The sequence below is a fragment of the Babylonia areolata genome, chromosome 4 (assembly GCF_041734735.1).
Source record: "Babylonia areolata isolate BAREFJ2019XMU chromosome 4, ASM4173473v1, whole genome shotgun sequence".
NCBI classification, from domain to species: Eukaryota; Metazoa; Mollusca; class Gastropoda; order Neogastropoda; family Buccinidae; genus Babylonia; species Babylonia areolata.
The window spans coordinates 49,361,039-49,371,038 of NC_134879.1; the positions used below are offsets into that span (position 1 = coordinate 49,361,039).

At 43.3% G+C, this 10,000-nt stretch overlaps 1 protein-coding gene across 2 annotated transcripts in view; it reads left to right on the plus strand.

Annotated features, from left to right (window-relative positions):
* LOC143281725 (myoglobin-like) overlaps window positions 1-10,000 on the plus strand; it is a 244,870-nt gene that overhangs the window by 193,295 nt on the left and 41,575 nt on the right. The window lies entirely within an intron of this gene.

Here is a 10,000-nt window from a genome sequence, read left to right on the forward strand (position 1 = left end):
TGAATAATGTGACAAAAAAAGAGAGAAAAGAATATAAACAGAAAATCAGCTCCCCATATGTTGCAAGTTGCAGTTAAACTGTTTGACATCCGAGGATATTATAGCAAGCTTGACTGGGATCTGCACGCACGAATAAAGAATCAGCTCGAAAACAGACACATAGTAAACATCCCCACACATTCCGCCTGTCTGCAAACCAGCCACGCCGCAGTGAATGTGAACAGACTAACATCAAAAATTCACAAGCAAGCAAACACTCCACGCGTTTTAATTTTCCCCAGAGCCAACGAACGTAATTGTTTGTGTTAGATGTGATTCAATCGATAGAAACTGTGTTCCGTGAGAAACGAATTGTGTATAGGAAGTACTTGTCCACTCCACAGTGTGTGGCCCTTCAGCAAATATCAAAGCCTATGCTGCAGAACACACATTACACAGACGGGCCACAGCATAAATACAAGAACATACGTAGAACTTCGCACATTGATATGTTGTTCCCTGAACATTGGACGCGCATAGAACATTATCTAGACAAACGTAGGTTAACCTGAAAATGCTAAAGCAGGCGGGAAATGTATCTGCACATGAAACTGTTACTAACAAAATAATATTATGTGTATCAAAACTGGTCACAGATTGTTGTTACAGAGCACAAGACAACGACAGAGAGCAAAATACGGCCACAAAAAGCGAGATGCGGCTGGTTTAGATCACTTTCTCCCTCGTCAGCTGAACATTAGCAGTTGTGTTAACTCACTCCATACAAACGGCGAAAGAGACGACGTTAACAGCGTTTCACCCCAATTACCACCATCAAAATATTGCAAGTGGAAGGCTCTTATACTGAAGAGGTTTTTGTTGACAAAGAATACCACAATTCTGACGACGGAAGCTAAAGGTTGGGTCATTCAGACACCCACTGGACACTGGGTCTGTGTAGAGGAGAAGAGAGGACTGGCCGTGCTGAGTGAGTTAACTTAACCCATTGCTGTTTTAGACAGTCGTGCTATTTCTATTGATATTTTTTTTAGAAAGAATATGTTGAAACTTAATACAGGCGCACTTATTGATTTAGATATTTGTTTTTAAAGTATTTCAGTACAGTTTGCAGGACCATGGACACTGAAGCGCACCAACATAGCCACTATTTTAGTGTTGGAAGATATGGGTGCCAGTGGTGAGCAACACTTGAGGGTTTTCTCCTCCGGTACAAGACGAACATGGCATGCGGGTAGACTTATACTATCAGAACTGATAACGCTTTATCTGGTAAAGGTGCAGTATACGAGGCAGCTGATAATCAAGTGTCGAGAGCAGGCAGAAGGTTGGAGCACATGCTCGGTATCCGGAATAAGTCCCGTTTACTGGCAAGCCTGAGTAACCTGGCAGAAAGCCAGAAAGCACACAGCTGCTCCACTTCAAGAGACAGCCGGCTTTGTGTGTTTCTGGCTGTGTGTACGTATTCCATCGGAGTTTGGTCTGCAGTTATTGGAAAGCCTTGTCATCTGCAACTGCTGAGTGTTGGAAGAGCAAGGAGCCATTGCACAAAGCTGGGGACAGAAGGGGTGGGAGGGACAGCGTGGGCGGAAGGAGGGGTGGGGGATGGGCAAAAGCGTTATCCGTTTGGAGTTTAACTCTCTCCATACGAACGGCGAAAGAATCGACGTTAACAGCGTTTCACCCCAATTACCATCATCAAAATATTGCAAGCGGAAGGCTCTTATACTGAAGATACAAAGAATACCACAATTCTGACGACGGAAGCTAAAGGTTGGGTCATTCAGACACCCACGGGACATCCGAGGGGTCTGTGTAGAGGAGAAGAGAGGACTGGCCGTACTGAGTGAGTTAAGCTGTGTAGTAACATTGCATCCTGCTTTCTTCATCTTCTTCCTCAGTTGTTGTTGTTGATGATGATGTTGTTATTGTTAATGCTATTGTTGTTGCCGTTGTTCTTCTTCTATTTCTTCTTTTCCTCCTCTTCCTCGTCCTCCTCCTACTTCTCCTTCTTCACCGCCAGTTTACGATGGCGAAAAAATTAGCAACAGCTGGTATACCTAGAATCACAAATTCTGTTTATTGATTTCATCATTCCTCCCACCCATCTTCTGGCCATGCAAATGAATAAATGAACCCTGTTACAAATAAATTAATCAACGAAAGAATGGAAATGGGGGGCGGGGGGGGGGGGGGGGGGGGGAAGAAGGAATACAGGTAAGAAAGAAGTAGAAAAAAAAGAAGAGGAGAGTCAGTGTGCGTTCGTTGGGGACTGTCCCGGAGAAAGAAGAACAAATGATGGAAAGCTTTTACTTGACGTCCAGTGCCTGTTATGACCGATCGATTTGGCCAACCGACCAAGGGAATCGAGAAGAAAATTTATTGATGACCCCAACGTTGGGATGGAGGAGCAGGAGGAGGATGAGAAGAAGAAGACGGAACAGATGGGGAAGAGGAGAGAGGGACATTACGGGGGGCAAAGAGACTTAGACAAGAGAGCGTTACAGACCCCGAGAGAGACTGAGAGAGAGAGAGAGAGAGAGTCCATAGACAAAGAAACAGTTTCAGAGAATGAGAGAGAAAATTTCCGAGAAAGAAAGTATGAGGCAGAGGGAGACACAGACATAAAAAGAGAGGCAAGGGGAGACGGATAATGAGGGAGACACACACACACACACACACACACACACACACACACACACACACACACACACACACACACAGAGAGAGAGAGAGAAAAAAAACGCAAAATGATTCTTGTCAGCAACTTCAGAACTGATGTGTCTGGTGGGGAAAACATAAGCAAAAACGATGTGAACATGCATGATCAGATACAGTACTTTAGAGGGGAAAAGGAGGGGAGTGGGGGTGGGGGGGGACCGAGGGGGGGTGGGGAGTAACCTTATTGTGCATTATTGATTTGGTTTCTCGTTTGTTTTCCTTTATAGTACAACTTACTTTGTCGACATAACGAGAGAGAAAGAGAGAGAGAGATCTTTTATTTTTTTATGGAAGATAATGATCAAGCTCATAATGGCTTCTTTTCATATTGCCTTCACCAAATTTGGAGAAGAAATTGGTTTTTGTAACTATAAGAAAAAAAAAAGTAACTGCATACACATAACCATGATAAAAGATGTTGTGTTGTTTTGTTGTTTTTTTTAAAATGAATAACCCATAAAATGAATTAACCCGCAAAATAATGTCCATGAATCCAAAAACCAAATCAAATTATAGATACTCGTAGTATATATAAAACTGAAAGAAAAGCAGAATATCTACCCAAGTGCGCACGTCAAAGGAAAGAGGAAGTCATAGAAAGGGAAACAGTGTCATTAAAAGAGGGACGGGTGAAAGAGGGATAGACAGAGACGGAAGGACTAAAAAAAAAAGAGAGAGAGAGAGAGTTGTGGAGGCTCAGAGAGAGAAAGAGAGAGAGAGAGGGGGGGTGCGGGGGGGATGAAGAGGGGTGAGGACTGACTACAAGTTAGTATGTGTTAAGACATTACGGACAACAAAACATCACTTTATAGACAGTTTTCAGACTCCGCAAAATGCGGTGCAGAGGGTTTTCAGCCGCTTGAGTCGTGGCTGAGATGGAGAGAGACCGAGACGGAGAGAGAGAGAGAGAGAGAGAGAGAGAGAGAGAGAGAGAGAGAGAGAGAGAGAGAAGACGGTGTATTAAGAGATAGAGGAAAATGGGGCGCGGGGAATAGGGAGCAGAGGGAGTGAGGGACAGGGAGAAAGGGAGGGGGGGGGGGGTTTACAACAAAGACAGACGGGTAGACAGAGATAATAGAGAGAAAAAACCAACAACTGTGGCTTGGGAGGGGAGAGAGGGAGGAAGGGAGGGAACAGGGGAACAACGAGGGACAGGCAGACAGGAGTGATGTTGTGATCAAAGCAGATGTGGACGGGGGGAAAATCGATTATTTTTGTTTCCCCCACCCCCCACCCCCTTTCCAGAAGGAAGAAGACCACAACCACCGCAGTTGTTGATGCAGTAGGTACAGAGTTAGATCTCTTTGTCTTCTCTCAACTCTAGTACTTCCACAGCCCGTCTATCTCTGTCTCTGTCTCTACCACTCTCTGTCTGTCTCTCTTTGTCACTCTCTCTGTCTCTCTCTCTTTGTCACTCTGTCTCTCTCTCCCTCTCTGTCGAGCTCTATTTGTTGTCTCTGTCTCTTCTAATCTCTGATCGCCCAACCCCAAATCTGCATATGTGTGTGTGTGTGTGTGTGTGAGAGAGAGAGAGAGAGAGAGAGAGAGAGAGAGAGAGAGAGAGTGTGTTTTACTCAGATCCAACTTTTGCACATTTACTGAAATGTTCAACATTTCCTTCCTTCCTTCCTTCCTTTCTTCCTCTTTCTCTTTCCCCATTGTTCCCATCCCTTGAGCACATTCCTTCCTTTCTTCTTTCGTATTTTTTTGTTTCTCTTTTTACTCCATTTTTCTATTCATTTCTTTCTTTTCTTCCTTTCATTGTCTTCTGGTTCCTTTCATTCCCCCGCCCCCTTTCTTTCCTTTCTTTGTTTACTTTCTTTCTTTCCTTGTCTTTTTCTCTTGCTTTCTAGCTCTTTCGTTATTGCGGTTCTTTTCTTTTCTTTCTTGGTTCTCCCTACTCTTTCTTTCTCTCAAGGTTCAAGTCAGCTTTGCACGGACTGTCATATAAAATAATCATTGGACGGATCGATAAAAAGAAATAGGGGAAGAGGATGCTCGAGATTCATCGCTTGACTTGGTTGTGTTTGTCTATGTCTGTGTGACACACACACACACACACACACACACACACACACACACACACACAATGCAAATGCAAAATAAGGCTACCGATTGTTGTCAGGGATTGTGCAGCAGCGTTTATTAGAATGCAGCGAGAGCGAGGAGTTCATACGATATGACGTCTTTGAACGCTCACACCCTTTACCTGCTTTCGTATGGAGACATCAGAAACGATAATAAAAGCGTCCGTTCTCCAGCAATAGCAGTATCATGCAAATTTGGCAACTTGAGGCTTTAATAAAGCCAAGAAAAGGTAATCAAGGCACGAACAGACCTCCCCCCTTCACCCCTGTCCCCACTTTCACCCACGGACTCACGCGCGCACACTTCCATGCATGGACACATTCACACACACTCACACTCACAATATCACACATACATACATATAATTGTGCGCGCGCACACACGTTAATACACGCACACATGCACAAACACACTCGCAAGCACTCGCGTGCGCACACATACACATACACGAACACACGCCAATCATTACATCCAGTCAAGAAAAGGCCTGACGCTAACATCCACCCTTCACCACCTCATCTTTGTCATCTCATCAATCAGACCGAAGACGCGTCACTACGTTTTCCTTGATATCTGCTGAAGAAACGTTCAGTATCAGAAGCTTGAATCGATTGTCAGAGAGAGAGAGAGAGAGAAGAGAAGAAAAAAAGACAGCGAGACAAGTTAATAGACAGTATCTTATCAGGAGGAGGACATAAAGTTTAATTTCAAACATCCGAAGCCAAATAATCAAATGGGTTTGGCCTTGGCCTATTCTCCATGTTTTTACCACTTCATGAAGCAACATTTCTGTTTTGGTCGATTTTGTGTGTGTCGCTCAGTTTTAAATACCATGTCGTGCAGACACAACCTGTATTTTTCCGGTTTTTGTTTTTTTTTAAATTGACGAAGTGGTTTTCGTGGTTGGCTGAAGTGTTACTTTTCTTCTTGCTCTTCTTCTTCTTTTTCTTCTTTGTTGTTGTTATTGATCATCAGCTTCTGTCGGGGAGGGGTTGCGGGAAGATGAAGTCGGTAATCTGCGGGGCAAGACGGGAGGTCTGGCTTTGCGTCATGCTGTGGACGTATTATTATTTATTTATTATTTATGTAATCTTATCTATTATTTATTCACCTTTTTTTTCTTTTTCTTTTTCTCAAGGCCTGACTAAGCGCGTTGGGTTACGCTGCTGGTCAGGCATCTGCTTGGCCGATGTGGTGTAGCGTATATGGATTTGTCCGAACGCAGTGACGCCTCCTTGAGCTACTGAAACTGAAACTGAAACTGTGGACGTGGATCCTAACTGAAACCGTCAATCCACTGCGGGCGTTGTCCTCCTCTGGCTGTGTGAAGCCTGAGTGTTTGGGTGTTGATGGTTAGCAGGGCTGGCTGGTTGACTAGTATCACTAGATGACCAAACCACTTTATGCGTTGGCGCGCTGTTTACCGGCTGTTGCGTGTAACACCAACCGTCTGAAAGGTTACTGACTCCATTTCATCCTTGTTTTATTTCTCAGCTTTGCATAATCACGCAACAACAATAACAACAACAACAACAAGAGCCTTGCCTTCAAGACTCACTTGTGATACACTTAAAAAAAATTCCAAGCTTTTTATGTATTGAGTATAATTTCAAAATTTAATGTTTAAGATGAGAAAGATCAGTTTAAAGCAAATTAAGTCCCATAGCATTAATTACAGAGTAATTTCCCTTTTTACACTCTGCACCAAAACGTTTGCAAAATAAATAAAACTTCCATGCTTAGCAAAAGAAGTTCCTGTTTGAACAAAAAATGATAATAATGACTGCTCTTGTTGTTGGGTCAGAATATCAGATCAAAGTGCCAAGTTTAGAGAATACCAAAAATATAAATATAACAGTAAATGCAGTTTGCATATATTTAGGCTTTTTTTTTTTTTTTTTTTTTTTTTTTTTTTTGTTTTTGTTTTTGTTTTTTTTGTGCCCATCCCAGAGGTGCAATATTGTTTTAAACAAGATGACTGGAAAGAACTGAATTTTTCCTATTTTTATGCCTAATTTGGTGTCAACTGACAAAGTATTTGCAGAGAAAATGTCAATGTTAAAGTTTACCACGGACACACAGACACACACACACACACACACACACACACACACACACACACGCAGACAACCGAACACCGGGTTAAAACATAGACTCACTTTGTTTACACAAGTGAGTCAAAACAGCTGTCTCTTCATTTGAACTGTGTGCAGCGATGCAAGATCACTAATTGTAAGACGGCTCACGGTGTGAGTTAACCGGCTGACGGGTTGGCGTGTATTTCAATCAATGTATTTTTCAGCTTGAGAGCTTACCAAAGCAATCAAGTTGGTGTCAAATGCTTTCGCTCTTGCACATGAGCGAGCTTTTTATGTCAGTACACTACATCAAGGTCCTAATGTCCTTCTTTTCGAAAATGAAATGGAAGAAGCATTATCTGGGGATAAATATATTATACGGTGGGATGGGTTGTTGTTGTTTTTTAAGCATGCCATCAGCTTGGATTCTCTGTATTTATTTCTACCCTTTCTTTATGTTAAAGAAAAGCTTCAATCGAAAAGTTTTTAGCAGCTCTCTGTCTCTCTCTGTCTCTGTCTCTGTCACACACACACACACACACACACACACACACACACACACACACACACACACACACTGTCCTATCCAATCCAATGTGCGTGTGTGTGTGTGTGAATTATACATGCGAGTATCATCTCTCTCTCTCTCTCTCTCTCTCTCTCTCTCTGTATGTGTGTGTGTGTGTGTGTGCGTGCGTGCGTGTGTGCGTGCGTTTCGCAATGAAACGAAATTTCGAAATTACAATTGATTTCACGTCTGCAAAACATCGCCTCTATGAGTTGTCTTCCTTTAACAGACTTACTGTTTTGTCTACATGATCCTTCTCACAATACGTATTACCCAGTCCTCCATCTTCGGAACCAAAATCATCAACAACAAAAAATCAAAACAAAATAAGAAAAACTATAACATTTTTTTTTTAACCTGGCGTGTTCTTCTCTAGTGTCTCATAGAAATCCGGTGCTGTGCGAAATAGCATCGCAATCAATCTCCGTGTGTTTAATGCTAGTCAAACCAAACCCAGGAAAACAGTGTCACTGAAAATCCAGCAGACGGACATCAGGCAGATACGTCACATGACCCTAAACAAAATAATCCAGTCATATCAGTTTGAAATCTGAAGTGGAGTTTAACAACCTGTTGGCAAAAAAAAAAAAAAAGCCCTTCAGGTCAAGTTGTTCAGGGTTTGGCTCTTGCTGGGCTCAGTGAAGGATGGGATGTCCGAAGGGGATGAGCCCAAGATGTCTCTCTGGGTGGGAGGTCCGTCTAGCGTTGTGAGGGTGGTGGGGGATTGGGGGTGGGAGCCCTGGCTGTCTGCAGAGGGATGACTCCACTAACTTGCACTCCGGGGTAAAAAGTCCTGGCAGGCTGTTCTTCCTGAGTTCCGTATGGGAAAGTCCTGGTCTGTATAACATGTATTGCGTAGTCTAGCGCCCCCGCGCCCCCCCCCCCCCCTTCCCCCCCCCTATATATATATATATATATATATATATATATATATATCTTTCATATATTAACAGAGAACCGCTATTCCCATCGCGACAAAAAAAACCAAACAAATTAAAAAAAAAAAAAGGTTCACTCGCTCCCCACCAGCGGGATTCCTTTCCTCAGCAGGACCGTTCAATAACCCATGCACAGCATGCATCACGATGGGTCCAACCTCTCTCAAGGAGCACGCTAGTGAAAACAACAACCCACCCGCCGCGGCGCCACTGTGTACAGCCCCATGCTCCTCTCTCCATGGTGTCCACAGCTCTTCCCCCAGCCCCCTGACCTCCTACCAATCAATAAACACAAAACTGTGTCATGAGAGTTGAGGCATCATCCCCACACACATGCCCTTCTCTCCACCCTCCCCTCCCGTTCCCCCCGTGTTCTTCATCTCCGGTACCACTGGATTTATATATCACTGCAGAGTGGATGGGATCGAGTGACGGAGGGACAGGTTTCCTTTTCTCCTGGAGGGTGAGGCAGGTCCGACTCCACCCCTCCCCCCCCCCACACACCCTATTTCCCTCGCCCCCCTCCCCTGCCCCCTCCCCACCTCTTCCTCCCAACCCTCCGAGAGCTTTCTGCTGATTATTGGGGGTGTTGGGTTTTGAAAGGCACTGGCTTGGATGACCAAGTGATTTCTTGTTTGCTTTGCCGTGTGTCTTGTGTCCGCTGGGTGCATTAGTTTGCTCACAGTCAGACACGCGCAGCAAGGTGAAATGACACACGCACGAGTGCATGTACGTACGTGTCCTTGTTTTCCACGAATGGACACACACACACACACACACACACACACACACACACACACACACACACACACACACACACACACCAGACATTCCATTTGCTTCGTGTTACGGTTTTTTTTTTTTTTTTTTTTTTTTTTTTTTTTTTGTCACAACAGATTTCTTTATATCTTTATTCGGGTTAACAAACCAAGCCTGATTCTTCATTCCCGATTATATTACGCCTACATTCTGATTGATAAGTAAATTAAACGTCTGTCATTTAGTCCGATGGTGCCTTAAAACTAACTGGACATCATTGTTCTTATTGGTTTATATAAAGAATTAAACGCACATCTTGCTTCGTGTCTGTGCATACGCAAAAAGAACCGGACGCGTATGTGTATTCTGGCCATATTCGGAATCTAAACTCATATCTTTATTGTGATTGGTTTATACGTTCGGTGAATTCCGTATCTTCATTCTGATTGATTTATGATAAAAACTCAGTCCGCATCTTTCTTCTCTTTTGGGTTATAAACACATCAAATCTCAAACCTTTCACTTTGGATCATAAAAAGCAAAGGTGAACTTTATTTTTGAAGAATCTTTTGTCTTCACCCCTAACCCCCATACACACACGTTGCTAAGGAATATTTGGTCTCTATCCCCTCCAGGCTGTTCTAGTCGAAAAAGAAACTATTGTTTTCCTTTTCCCCACAGTCTGTTCAATGACTTCCAGTCCAAAAAGAATATGTCTTCCTTTTCCCCACGGAATGTTCAACTCCAAATGAATATGTCTTCCTCTTCCCCACAAAATGTTCAAGTCCAAAAAGAATATGCTGTCCTCCTTTTCCCCACAGAATGTTCAACTCCAAAAAGAATATGTCTTT